At 39.7% G+C, this 15,093-nt stretch overlaps 1 protein-coding gene across 1 annotated transcript in view; it reads right to left on the reverse strand.

Annotated features, from left to right (window-relative positions):
- The window catches only part of CRACD (capping protein inhibiting regulator of actin dynamics), a 148,568-nt gene extending 143,723 nt beyond the window's left edge, over positions 1-4,845 (reverse strand). The window contains exon 1 of the mRNA XM_057546808.1: positions 4,747-4,845. The gene's annotated coding sequence lies outside the window, so the exon portion shown is untranslated. The remainder of the gene's footprint in view (positions 1-4,746) is intronic.
- Between the last annotated feature and the right edge of the window lie 10,248 nt (positions 4,846-15,093).

Genomic DNA, 15,093 nt, shown 5'->3' on the forward strand with positions numbered 1-15,093 from the left:
AGACACAGAAAGTCATGTGTCGTAAGATTCCATTTATATGAAATAGCTAGAACAGGTAAACTCATAGAGACAGAAAGCAGATTGGTGGTTTCCAAGGGTTGAGGAGAGGGAGAAACGTGGAGTAACTGCTTAATGGGTGTGGTGTTTTATTTGGGGGTCATGAACACATTTGGGGACGAGACACAGGTGGTGGTGTACAATCTGGTGAATGTACTAAGCGCCACTGAATAGTTCACTTGAAAGTGGTTAATTTTACGTTGTGTGCATTTCACCTGAATAAAAAATAGATATTTTATAATAAGATGTCTTCTAATTAATGGCCTATTTCTCATTGCTTAACAATCTACCTGGAAACAGGGAGGATTTTATTTCCTTCCATAGTGAAAAGAGGGATTAAATAGGTCTCTAGGTTCTAATATTTGTCACCTTTTGGTTTTTCTTACAGAAAGTCTGGTGTTTTCCCAGAATGTCTGTTGCACAGAAGTAATTCTAACCCACTACCCCTGACTTGCTTGGCCCTGTACCATCAGCAGCAGTGACCGGTGCGGCTGGAGAATCACAAGTGGATGAGGTGCACCAGTGTTCACTAGCCCCTGCGCCCCCTGCCGGCCCGTGTGACCCAGCTGTGCTCTGGGGAATGCCCTTCTGTGGTGGTGACATCAGACAAAGACTATGGGTCATTTCAATTCAGTACCAAAACACGAAGAACTTGCTCTCCCCACACACTTTTAGGATCAAAGAAAATCGATTTTAACAAAGAACAGAGGCATCTTTGGAAGAAACTCAGTTTTTTTCCCCTTCTTTTTGATACTAAGAAGAACATATGCTGCCACACACAGATCCAAAGCTGTCAGCTGTTAAGTGGAAAGAGAAGCCCAAGAACTTAGGAGGAATAAAAATATTGAGAATAGAGGTAAATAGAAGGGAACTTGAAACGAAACTGCAAGATTAAGTAACAACAACAAAAAAAATGGCTAACAATCATATTTAGGAAAAGCAGGTATGGGACTGCCCAGTCTTACCCAACACCTTCTGCCTTGTGCCCCACGCCATGCAGTCAAGGCCACAGACTAACAGGCCTCCCAAACCGTCACCCAACCAATTTTCTAAACCACTCAGTTGGTCTCCCGCTCTACTTCTTGATGTAGCTCTAATCTTTCTGGTTTTGCCCTTATGACATTTTTTCCAACCATGGCTCGGTCTCATCTCCTAGACTTAACGCTTAGCTTAGAGCGTTTGGTTTCGTTGACCAAGGTTTAGACATTCTTCTGGGACTCCTGCCTTTGATGGCTTCATGCATTCGGCCTGGCCCAGGGATGCTGAAACAGAGCCCCCCTAAAACTGAGTTCCTCTGCTGAGTTTATGATTACCCTCTCTATCCAAAACTTTACTTCCTTTCTTTTCCTGAACCTGTTCCCCTTAAGATTGAGAAGTATCAAAGAAAAGGGGAGACTGAAACCGTATACAAGCCCCCGTGTCCCTGTCCTTTAAAGTAAAAGGCTTTTGCTTTAGTCTTCCAGGCCTCCCTTGAGTCTCTAAAGGCTGGCTCAAGAGTTAATGATTATGAAATGTGAAGATGCAGAAACAAAGAATAGCTGTTGGGCTGGGAAACTGGTAACAATTTAGACTATAAATCCAACATATCACAGAATCACCAAACTCCCAGTTCCTTGAAAGATATAGATAAAGGCCTGACACACATTCCTAAGTTGTTTTTACAGGAAGCAGCCCCTACCAGATGAAAACTGTGACCACAAGCACATAGACCCTAGACTGGTTGAAACCAGAAGGCTGATGAAGTTTGAAACTTCATCTTGATGCCAACCAATCTGAGAATTGTCCATGAGCTGATATGTACCCCGAAGCCCCCTCCCTCACACTGCCTTTAAAACCCCTTCCCTAAAAGCCATCAGGGATTTCAGGTCTTTGGAGCATGAGCTGCCTGTTCTCCTTGCCTGGTGCCCTGCAATAAATGCTGTACTTTGCTTCACAACAACCCAGTGTCAGTAGTTGACTTTACTGCGCAAGGGTGAGTGGACCCAGGTTTGGTTCTGTAACAATGTCACTCCTCCCTGTGACTCATGGAAAAGTGTCCAGTTCTGTTTTGGTGTATACTTCCTTTTCTTGGTGTATCCCTCAAGACTAAGCCTAAAATAAGGTTCTAATATTGATTTCAGGCTCACAAATGGCTAGATAAGCTGCATATCAAGAAGAAATGTTTAAATATAATGAGAAAGCAAAATATATTAAGTGCTTTCAAAATCCCCTAATTCTATTGCAATATGCCGACTGACTCAGAGAGTCTTATTTTTTCCCTACGTTGTGTGAGAAAAAAACATGTGGTCCTGTCACAAAATGTTCTACACACCACAGAAACTGTAGCATTATTTTTCTGGAAAAAATCCTAAAAGAGGGGAAAAGCATCTGTTTCCTATGTTTGTCATGCTATGAATGAAATGCAAAATGGGGAGTGGGTTATGCAGGGGCATCTATTTTCCCTTTGATAGCAATGCTGAGGTAGAGCATCAATTTTGAGCTATCCTATGGTTAAGCAGCATGGATGAGGACTGCAATGTTGTATGTGTGTAACTCCTGTCTTAAGCTGAGCAATTCCCTGTCACCTCCATCCTGACATCACTGCCACAGCCATGATAAAATCGCACTGATAAAGCCCATGATAAAATCACACTGACCAGGCTCTTCTGCTTACTGACTCTGACCTTGGGCAAGTCATTTAAGCTTTCGGAGCCTGTTTCTCCACTTTCAAGATGGTAATAGTAATGCCTATAAAGGTGCCGTTATGGTTGAATGTGTCCCTCCGAAAGATGCATTGAATTCCTAACCCCCCAGTACCTCAGAATGTGACCTTATTTGGAAATAGGGTGATTGCAGATGTCATAGTTAAGATGAAGTCACACTGGAGTAGGTTTGACCCTTAATCCAGTATGTCTGGCGTCCTTATAAGAGGAAGGACAGCCAAGGGGAAGACACAAACACATAGGGAGAATGTCACATGACTGTGGACGGAGAGACTGGAGTGATGCAGCTGCAGGCCAAGGAATGGCAGCCAATGCCAGCCATCACCACAAGTTCCAAAGAGGCCAGGAAGGATGCTCCCCTACATGTCTCTGAAGACATGTCTCTGAAGACACGGCCCTACCTTGCTTTTGGACTTCTAGCCTGCAGAAATGTGAGACAATAAATTTCTGTTGTTTTAAGCCACCCGGTTTGTGGTATTTTGTTACAGCAACACTGGGAAAGTAATATGGTGGATAAAGTGTAATTTACTTACTGTATGTTGTGTATTTTAATTGCGGAGGAAGGACACTTAGAATAAACCAGATAGACAAGAAGAAAACATGGTAACTTTTCTTATGTATCTAAACCAAGGAAATGACATTATTTCCTCTGGAGCTGACATTGCTACTCTCCTTCCCACCTACTCTACTGTAGCTCACTGGCCTCCTGGCTGTGCCTGTGACATCTGACCATGTTCCCTCCTTAGGGCCTTTGCATCAGCTGCATCTCTGCTGGGAACACACCAGGGCTAACCTCCAAATTCCTGTCATTCCTCAATAAGGCAGACCCTGCCACTCCATTTAACCCTGAAATCTGCCTTCCCACCCACCCAGCATATTTCCAATTCCCTTTACTTGGCTCTACTTTTTTCTTTTTTCCATATTCTTACTGACTTCTAATGGCCTAGTAATTTATTTAATTCTCTATTGCGTGCATTATATATTATCTGTCTCCCTCTGTGATAGAACAAGCTCCAGGAGGGCAGGGATCTTCACCTGTTTTGTTCATTGATGAGAACAAGCATCTAGAACAGTACCTACTTCATAAGAGGTGCTCAACAAAGATTTTTTTAAATCCATCATTTATTTTTAATTAGCCACTTTATAATTATAGAAGCTGTACGTGTGCATCAAAAAACATTAGAAAAAATTAAAAACTTCAAATTCCCTCCATCCAATAATATCTCCCCAATCATGATAAACCAAAATGGTTTTTATCTCCTTTTAAGTGATTCCCTAAGGAATCCTGTCTCTTGAGGAAAAATGTCATGATAGGAATAACACCCATCTTCCAAGGCTTGGTATGTGGATTAAACGAAACAATACTTAATACAATGCTTGTTGTAACAACTAACACAGGTTGTTGTTATTTGCTCTCCTTTGATCTTGTCCTTAACTTCCACCCTTCCCCCACCAACTTTCAAAAAGTAGGTGACAGATATCTGCAGCAAAAAGAATAGTGTGATGTTGTTCTTACAGGGGGGCAGGTGGGGAATGCCTTCCACTCCCGGCACTCAGGACAAAGCCACCAAATTCACAGTACCAAGCTCTACGGTCCAAACGCACCATGAGACACAAGGCCACCAACTATTCCATAGAATTTTACAACAGCAACCAATAACAGTAATTAACAATAAACAATAACAATTACACTTTTATATTGCACTCTCCCATTTGCAAAGCATTTTCATATGAAATTTTCTTTTATAGATAAAAGAACTGAAGCTCTGAGAATTTACATGATTTGTCCAAGTTTACACAGCTGGTAAGGAAAAAGACTGGGAATTAAATCTAGAATTAGAAGATCATCAGTGACAAGGATCTTTTAACTTGCTATTTAGTGAAATGTGTACTATCCATTTTGAGTCCCACTCACAATAAATGAAATATTATTTAGTATTTTCTTTGTAAGCTACTTCCTTCCCCATCCTCTAAACAAATGACTTACCTCTCTGAATAGCCACATGGCCTTTCCTTGTTAGAGAGCTCTCCTCCAAAATTTGCTTCTTGTAAAAAGGAGGCTTCACCCTCAGTGGTACGTGTGCCAGGAAATAGAGTACATTGTTGAGAAAGCCTGGGAATCACTGCTCTTGTGAACTGTTGAGAAAAAAAAAAACATCAAGAGCTTTATATCATCAGTTCTCTCCGGGGACACCTTTAAAATAAATCTCTTTTCCATTCTTTGGCAGAAGTCGTTACAAAAGAGGTTTTTTGTTTTTGTTTTTGTTTTTTTTGAGGTTTCCAATTAGGTTTAGTAATATATTTTTTAATGAATTTATTTATTATTTAATTATATTTGGCTGCGTTGGGTCTTAGTTGCTGCGCACGGGCTTTCTCTAGTTGTGGCGAGCGGGGGCTACTCTTCGTTGTGGTGCGCGGGCTTCTCATTGCAGTGGCTTCTCTTGTTGCGGAGCACGGGCTCTAGGTGCGCGGGCTTCAGCAGTTGTGGCACGTGGGCTCAGTAGGTGTGGCTTGTGGGCTCTAGAGCGCAGAATCAGTAGTCATGGCGCATGGACTTAGTTGCTCTGTGGTATGTGGGATCTTCCTGGACCAGGGCTTGAACCCGTGTCCCCTGCAATGGCAGGTGGATTCTTAACCACTGCGCCACCAGGGAAGTCCTAGGTTTAGTAATATTAAATTTGCATTCCTTAGCTTAAATTTATTCTAGGGCCTTCAAAGCATTTATTATAAACTGTTCCCACTTCTGAAGGGACTGAAAGAATCACATTCATGACTACTGAGGCTCCCATCCTTCCTATATACAGAATTCTCACATTTATTTTTCATGGTAATTTAACTAAAATTCAAGGAGCTAGAAGACACAAAGTCAACCTATCAGAGAAGTAAAAGCAGTAATCATTAGATTATTTCCTCCCCCAGAGGTAATAAGGCACCTTTTTATTCAAATACCAACCACTGTGTTAACTAGGTTAATGGGCTCCCCACGGGTAGGGCACCCACTATCCCTTCTAAACACATGGAATGAAAACCATGATGTAATGACTGTAACTTTTAACTGGAAAGGAGGTGGGAAGTGTCCAGGAAACAACCCCAGATTCAAATATGCCCTTTGCAAAGCCCAGGAAAAGAAGACAACATTCTGGGGCAATGATACAGGAAGAAATCACTTCAATTGTCAGGATGACAATGGCTATTGGGCCCGTTTGAGGAGTTCACAGTGTGGGCTTAGAGAAGGATTCCCAGTCATGGCTATGAGGGACGAGCTTGTATCAGACCAACTTCCAATGACCACAGCTAGAAAAGCTAGATAAAATTATTTTTAAAATCTATTTGAAGGTACTCGAGTGCTACCATGGCAGCCAGGACATGAGAGGATGTCCTGAGAGGACAAGATCTTAGGGAGAAGGGAAATAAAAATGAGGCAAGTCATCATACTACTTTTCCTCTCAAGAAATCTACTGATCTTTAAGAGGCACAGGGCAAAACTGCTGAGAAGCCAAGCAGAAAGCAGCTGTTTAGAGGCCTGCTTTTGGCAGGTTCACAAGGCTGAGGAGACTCCAAAGAGAAGGGAAGTCCAGAGAAGCAAGCTCAACATTCTGCCTCTCTAAGCGTTCGGTCATTGATAAACGACGTAACCCAAGCAGAAGACAGCAGCTAAGCGGCTGAGGAGTTAAACAGAGCATCTGACAGTTTCATGATGCTGGAGGAATGAAAATTAGACTTCAGGGCCCACCAAAAAAGGAAGAGCCCAGGTAAATAACCCATGCTTTCAGTTAGGACCCCTTAAAGGGCTACATCCTAGGATGAAGGCCTTAAAAATACTGGAACTGAGCCTCAAATCAGTTCAGTCCCTCATTAAAGAGGTCTGCCTTGCTCTAACTGCCTATCAGAAGCAAAAGCCAGACTCTGGAGAAAGACACCATCATCCACAGTCTCTATGATTCGTTATACATAATGTCCTGTGTTCAATCAACAATTACTAGGCATACCAGGACATAGGCTTAAGAGAAAAAGAGACAATGAAAACAGACCCAGAGGTGACCCAGATAAAGTCATGGCATATGGTCTTTAAAATACTTATGATTAACATATTCAAAATTGTAAAGATTATAAAATATTTTAACACACTTCTCTCAGTAACTCACAAAAGAAGCCAAAAAAAAAGTAAGGACACAAAAGATTGGAACAACACAATTAACAAACTCAACCTTAGTAAGTTTATTTAGAATACTGCACTCAACAACTGATTACGTAGTGTTTAAGGTACACACATTAACATTTATGGAAATTAACCACATGGATCATAAAAGTTTCAAGAAATTTCAACAAATGGAAACCAGAGTACTTTTTTGAACCTATTATTTAGAAGTAATATAGATTCACAGGAAATTGCAAAAACAGTATCATTTTTTAAATTGAAGTAAAATTTACATACAGTAAAATAGACTGGCTTTAAGTGTACAATTTTATACATTTTGATAGAGAAATCCAACTGTGTAATCGCCAACAAAATACAAATATGGAACATTTCCATCACTCCAGAAAGTTCCCTCAGGTGCCTTTTAGTCGATCCCCACATCCCAGAGGCAAGCACTGTTCTCATTACTATTACCACAGATTAGTTTTGCCTGTTCTTGAACTTCATAAAAACTGGGCTGTAGTATGTACTCTTTTGTGTCTGGCTTTATTTACTCAGCATAATGTCTCTGAGATTCATCTACACTGTTGAGTGTCTCAAGAGTTCACTCTTCTTTATTGCTAAGCAATAAATAGTCCATTGTATGAAAATACCACAACCTTTTAATATATTCCCTTATAGATGGAGATTTGGTTATTTCCATTTTAGGGTTATTATGAGTAAAGCTGTTATAAATATTCTTATACAAGTCTTTCTGTGAATATATATTTTCATTCCTCTTGAGTAAATACCTAGGAGTAGAAATGCTAGATTACAGAGTTGGTGAATACTTAACCTTACAAGAAACTGCCATTTTCCCAAAATAGCTGTATCATTTTATACTCCCATCAGTAACACATGAGAGTTCCAGCTTACACAGCCTCATCGACATTTGGTATTGGCAGACTTTTAGTTTGTGCCATTGCAGTGCGAGGTTTTGATATGCATATCTTCTTTGTGCAGTGTCTGTTCAAGTCTTTAGTCCATTTTTTTCAAATTGTGTTTTCTTTTAAATTACTGATTTATAGGAGCTCATCTGATATTCTGATGCCAGTCTGCATCAGGTATATGTATTACTTATATTTTCTCCCAGCCTGTGGTTTGCCTTTTCAATTTCTAAGTCTTTTTTTTTTTTTAATTTTTATTTATTTATTTATTTATTTTTGGCTGTGTTGGGTCTTCGTTTCTGTGCAAGGGCTTTCTCTAGTTGCGGCAAGTGGGGGCCACTCTTCATTGCAGTGCGCGGGCCTCTCACCATCGCGGCCTCTCTTGCTGAGGAGCACAGGCTCCAGACGCGCAGGCTCAGCAATTGTGGCTCACGGGCCCAGTCGCTCCGCGGCATGTGGGATCCTCCCAGACCAGGGCTCGAACCCGTGTCCCCTGCATTGGCAGGCAGATTCTCAACCTCTGCGCCACCAGGGAAGCCCTCTAACAGTCTTTTGATGAGCAGAAGCTTTTAATGCTGATGAATCCTAACTTACTATTTTTTCTTTACATTTAGTGCTTCTAGCATCCTTTAAGAAATCGTTGCCTACCTCAAAGCCTAAAAGATATTCACCTACTTTATTTTTCAAGAAGTTTTACAGTGTTAGCTTTATGTTTATGCCTATGATATATCTCAAATTAATTTTTGTTTGTGGTGTAAGGAAGGGGTAAGAGGTTCATCCCCCCCTACTTGTTCCCCTTCATCAAAGTTTAATTGACATATATTACAGTACGTTTTCAATTAAGCTAGAAATCAACACAAAAACGTTAACCAGAGAATTCTCAAATGTTTGAAAATTAAGCAGTACACATCTAAATAGCATGGGTCAAAGAAGAAATCACAAGGGTAATTAGAAAAAAATTTGACTTAAGTAATAATAAAATGATGACAAATAAAAAGCAGTGAAATGCAGCTAAGCTATATTTTAAAAGGTCAGAAATCAATAATTTATATATCCATATCAAGGAATTAGAAAAAGAACATAGAAATAAATCTGAAGAAAGAGGAAATAAGCAATAACAATAAGAGCAGAAATAAATGAACTAGATAGAAAACAATCATAACTAGAGAAAAATCAACAAAGGCAAAAAGTTGGTTCTTTGAAAAAGATAAACACTGATTAACCCTTTAGCCAGTCCTCAAAAAGCAGAGCCAAAGCTTCTCACCCCAACTCTATGACCTAAGAATCTTCTCCCTACAACACTGATTTCAGACAGAATAAGTCTCCTCATCTCCCCTACTGTTGGTCCCAAAGACACAAGGTCTATTTTACTTGTAAGAGTTTTGCTTTTATTCTTTACAGAGAAACAAATAGAGAAAAACAAAAATAAACACAAGGACGTCGCAAAGCTTCCAGAATTTCGAATATGAGCTCTTTGTCAACAACATTATGAGGTGAAAACAACGTTGACCTGACGTTTGATGAGACATCAGCCCCCAAGATGTGACGCTGTCAATACGAGTATTTGAAATATTGATTTACATCCACTATCATTAGGAGTGAACTTTATTCTAAGTGCCTTAAAAGGGCAACTAACAATACTGTATAGCCAGTGTGATTAGCAAGACATTTTACAATTAAGTCTACAAAATGTGAATACAAATCTATTTTTCACTGACGTTAAGTCACTATGATACTCAAAACAACACTCAGTAATAATTATTTTCAAACAAAAGACAACAAGCCACACATCATCTGTGAAATATTTGTTCTCCCTGTCTCTGTAAAAAATGATTTAAATAATACACAAAAATCAACCAATGGTATTAATAATTTACTGATAATTAAATAATGCACAGATGAAAAATTGGCAATCAATCAAATTCACTCCTTAGTCAATAGGTGAAGAAAATGTTGGTGGAGATCTGAGGAAATAAATATTTAAAAATTACTTGACATGCAAAATTTATCATACTATTGGATGAAGTACAGATATTTCTGTCTCAATAATGAAATTCATAAAGAACTACTTTTTTAGTAAGCCACTAAAGAAAGAAGTACAGCAGAAGAAATATACGTTCTAATAATAAATGACTTCTTTAATAAAAACAACTGTTTTATGGAGAGCCTGTGACATCGATGGAGTGAAGAAAGGAGTCCAGGAAAAGATAATACCAGCTGTGAAAGGCATTTGTTGCATCATTCAGAGGCAAACTATTACATAAAAGAGGTTGACTCCGGAAAAGCACCAAGTGCGACAGAATGTCAATGGCACGGTTAATTTAGTAGAATCATTGTAAAACCTTGTCATAACATGGGATTGAGCATGAAAATCTTTTATACTACACAGTGGTTCCCTGGTTATTTCACACCACTGCACCAAGAAGACTTGTCAAATTTTAAGTTGACTCACATTTGTTCTTTTCAAGTAGACATGTTCTAAAATATCCTGACTGCTTCAGTGAAAGCAACTGTCAGCTGTATGCTTCAGAAGAGATGTTTTTTGGTGGGAAAAAAAAAAAGAACATGTTTATTCTTTTTTTCCCCTCCAGATTTTCTAAATAGCGTTCAGGCTGATAAGTTAGTTGTCATTTACTTTTCTGATAAAGTTGATGCTTTAATAATGAGTGATACATAACTACTTTTCAAGGAAACTGACTCTAAAAAGAATACTTTGAAAATGGGTGTTTGGAGAGTTTTCCATCAGGTGATTTTGTTGTTGCTGAAAACGATGGAAGTCATCACCTTCAGGAATCATCCTTAAATGATGATTCACACTCTCTTTCTCACACTTCCCACAACGAATTGTCCCGAGCCTAATTTTCTTGTCCGACAACTAACTGATATACCTTTAAAATACATCAAGACCACAACCACTTCTCATCAGCTACAATGCTCCCAGGCTAGTCCCAGCTACCATCATCTCCCTCCCAGATTACAGCAGCAGCTTCCTCGTTGATCTGCCTGCATATACTCCCCCAACTCCTTCACTGCACCATTGCCCCCAGCAGCCAGAGTCACTCTATTAACAATCATCTGCTCAAAACCATCTAATGGTTTCTCATATGTCTCAGAGTAAAAGTCAAATTCCCTACAATGGCCTACACGCCCCTATGTGATTGGTCCATTATACCATTACCTCATTGACAGCATTTCTTCTTCCCTTCTTCTTTACTTACTCCACTCCAGCCCCAACGGTGCTATGACTCAAAGAAGCCAGGCACACGCTGCCTCAGGGCCTTTGCACTGGTCGCTCCCTTTGCCTGTATTATTTCCCCAGATACCTTCCTGCACCTCATGCAGATTTTTACTGAAATATCACTTTCCCATGAGGCCTTCCCTGGCCCCCATCTAAAACAGCAACTACTCCCAACACTTCCCATCCCCCTTCATTGCTTTATTTTTCTCTTTAATGTTTATCACCATCTAACATATTTTAACTACACTTGTTTATCTGTTATTGTCCATCTCCCTCTCCCAATGAATGAGGGCAGGAATTTTGTCTGTTGTATGTTCACTGTTCTAGCTCCAAAGTCTAGGACAATGGCTAGCAATAATACTTGAATATGTGAATACCTGAATACTTGATGCTCAAAGAACGAGTAGCTTGTAAAGACCTTCGTATCTACACACTTTTAAAAACTTGGAAACAGAATTTTCTAAATCTTCCAAATGAATTTTCATGAGTTTTAACTCTTTGTTAGAAATATAAAAATGTAATACCTTAATAATAATTTGTAAGAATAATTGAATGGCATGGGAAAATAACAATTATTAGCTGAATTGAAACAAAAATCTTGGCATAGTTGTTGAATGTGATTGAAAAATATATATTTTGATTTACTAAGTACAGCCAATGATGTCATTCTTCTATTTGGATCAATACCTCTTTATGAATTATCTTTTTTGGCTATTAAAACTCAATTATCGAAATAAAATGAACTCATAACCACACCATCAAATGTATCACACAGTGTTAAACCAAAACAAAACAAAGTAAAAAATAATGATATATATTCAGTTACTGTGCTCTCATAAAGCAAAGGGAATTTTTTTGAAATGTTAATCAATAAAATAAAATTTTAAAATTTTATCTTTATCTCACCCTTTAAAAAATTCAATTTCATGAATGTTTTATGATATTCAATATATTCAACACTTATAAACAAACATTTTTTTGTCTGAATGAAGTGTATCTTCATTTATAGCTTGGAAACCGCTGTGCTAGAGAGTTGGGAAAGAGGGAAGAGGCACATCTTGCCCTAGCTGAGAGAAACAGAAAAATCATCAAATAATTACCACCGTGTTGTAAGTATCATGATAAAAGGTCCTTTATGACTTGGCCTCTGCCCTCCTCTATAGCTTTGTCCCTCACTACTCCCTAAATGACTCCAACTCTACAAAGTTTATGCTCCAGCAACACCTAATTTCTGGTAATTTCTCATGCACAACTCTTGATTCTGGACCACTTTGCATGGATCTAGGGTTGCCAGGAAAATACAGGATGCCCCATTAAATCTGAACTTCAGATAAACAATAAATAATTTTTGGTGTAGGTATATCTGATGCAATATTGGCATCTCCTGCATTTTATCTGGCAATTCTATGCCATGGAAACCCACAGTTACAGCCCCTAACTCAGGCTGAATTGGAAATGCTTCCTCAAAAAGGTAATGCTTGAGATGATACTTGTCTTCCATTTCCTTTTCTTAGGGTGTACAAACCCTTAAAAGGATAAAACATTGACGGCAATTTAATATTAATAATCTTGGAGGATATCTTTGGCTACTTTATAAGATTTCAGAATAAAAGTGGAGTGAGGAATCTTAACAATACAGTATCATACTGTATTTGTCAGGATTCATTTATTGCATGTAACAGAAACTGACTTAGGCAAGCTTGAGCGAAAAATTATAGTTATTATAAATATAATCTATTATAATTATACTTACATATTTACACAGAACTTTTGGGATAAGTGTACAGATTGGCTGCAGAAAAAAAGCTTAAAACTTGGACCTACAGACCATTTCTTGTATCTGCTTCTCTCCTTGTATCTACTATTTGTTTTTCTCTCTACAGGTCATTTTTGGTACTCTCTAAGGCAGGCAGAAGATGGGTCATGCCACATTTTTTAGATCTCTTCTTTTTAACAGTACAGCCCAGATTAAGGTTAAAATCTCTTAATTCCAATTCAAATTGGACTCTGATTGGGCCCAACTGGGGTCAGTATGATTTACTATAACCTGAGAGTCAGAGTTAAACATTGTGTAAAAATGGGTGCCAGGGAGTCATCCCTGGAGAATGGAGGCCAGGGAGTTGTAATTCCCAAAGAAAAAGGAGTTGAAGGCATAGACATTTGGGCGAAACTACAAAAGGGCACCTAGCACATACATCCAAGTGTGGGCTATACACAACATCACGTCCACCACCATCACCCTCCCCATCATCACCTACTGCCATCTACAACTACCACCCCTACCACCTCTACCACCGCCTTCACATGGTGCCCATCCTTCTGTCAATCTCCACTCTTTTTATCAAGCAGGTAATCCTTTCCTGGCTTTAAGGAAGAGGTAAGGCAACTAAAGACTGGGGTCTTTGTTACTGTACATGCCTCCCAGCAAGAGTTTGGCTCCACCGAACCAGCTTCATGGAAGCCCCTGTACTGTGTAGGCAGCAATTTAGAACTCATCTTTCGTCCCACGTTGAACACTTAGGTTTGAACCCCCTCTCCATCTCTATTCATTTCCTTTCTCACATCCTCAGGAGGAACTTTGCAGAACCCTTGTAATGTTAACAGTTTTGTTTGTAATTCAAGAATGACTACATCTGGGTGTTTCCAGACACAAGAACAAAATCAGGAATAATAATGAGGCCATATATATTCGGTACCATACCCTAGGGCCTGACTGTGATCCTTCAGTGGACCCAGAGTATGTATCTCCAGGTAAACTCCTTTGAATAAACTGAAATGTGGACATTTTCCATTTGCCATGGCCATGTGTAGGATGTTTCACAGCCCCTGCTGGCTGTGCGGTCCGCCTCCAAAAAACAAGTGCTAAGAATCAGTTCCCTGTATTTCAAGCTCTTGGTCCAGCAGTCAGGAAGACTGTGTGTCAGGACCACATCTCCAGGATTCCTTTACTTCTGCAAGTCATGATGCCTGTGACCTGCCACTTGAGAACAGATTGTAACAGAGAAACTGCAGCTGAATTTCTTGGAAGGTTTCTGCCTAGACTGGTAACCGTGATGCTGGGTCTGGCCAGGTAGAATTAGGTTTCTGTCTGGGTGGCTTCAGCTTTGCAGGCAGACACAACTTCAAGCAGTGTATTTTCAGCCCATTTTCAATAGCAATTGGCAAGAAAAGCGGTGACACCAGTTTTGGTGACTCTTAGCAGACAGCAGGACCTGGGTAGTGATACTATCCTCCTTTTCCTCCTGTAAGGCCCCCAACCTGACAGCAGGGTGCAGTAGAAATGATCTGGACTTCAGGCCAGGAGAGCCATATTCCAGTCTTGGCTGGATGTGAAATTACATTGTGCAGTTCAAAAAAATTGATATAAATGACCTCCTTCCCTCTCTCCTCCATCTCCATGCACTAGCAGGAGGAGAACAGAAATTCTGCTCCTTCATCTCTTGCTTTCCCAGCCTCTTACCCAACAGAACTTCTAGGAATGCGCAGGTACAGAAGATACCCCTAAAGCTGTGTGGTTGGAGATATAAAAGGGAACCATCTAAAGCCATTAGCACATGGAAACATCTTCACAGATGTCCTATCCACAAGAGTCAGGCTCAAGGATTGAAATCCACCCTTTCCCCTTCCCAGATCTTATAATTTTCTACTATTCCTCTGCACAGAAAACACTCAGCTAAACTACAAGTTTGGGTGACCTATAAGGTCGCTGCTACTATTAATGGTCATGAATTAATAGTTTCCCCTTCACTGTTAAACTTCAGAGGCAAGTGGTCTATATCTTTTATTTGTCTCAGCATTGTTCTCTCCTTACCCCACTCCCCCAAATCACTCCTGATCTCACTGTTCTACTCAAATTGTACTTCTGAAAGTCACCAATGACCTCTGAGTCCCAAACAAGTCTGTGCTCAATTCACATTTGTCTCGACACTCACCACCCTCCCATCGACAGCCCTTAATACGTGATGCTGTCAACTGGACATCACTGCTTGAATTTGTCTGTTTCTTTAGGTTCCTTGAAAACTGTCTTCCTGA

This window comes from Balaenoptera acutorostrata, chromosome 5, assembly GCF_949987535.1.
Source record: "Balaenoptera acutorostrata chromosome 5, mBalAcu1.1, whole genome shotgun sequence".
NCBI lineage: Eukaryota > Metazoa > Chordata > Mammalia > Artiodactyla > Balaenopteridae > Balaenoptera > Balaenoptera acutorostrata.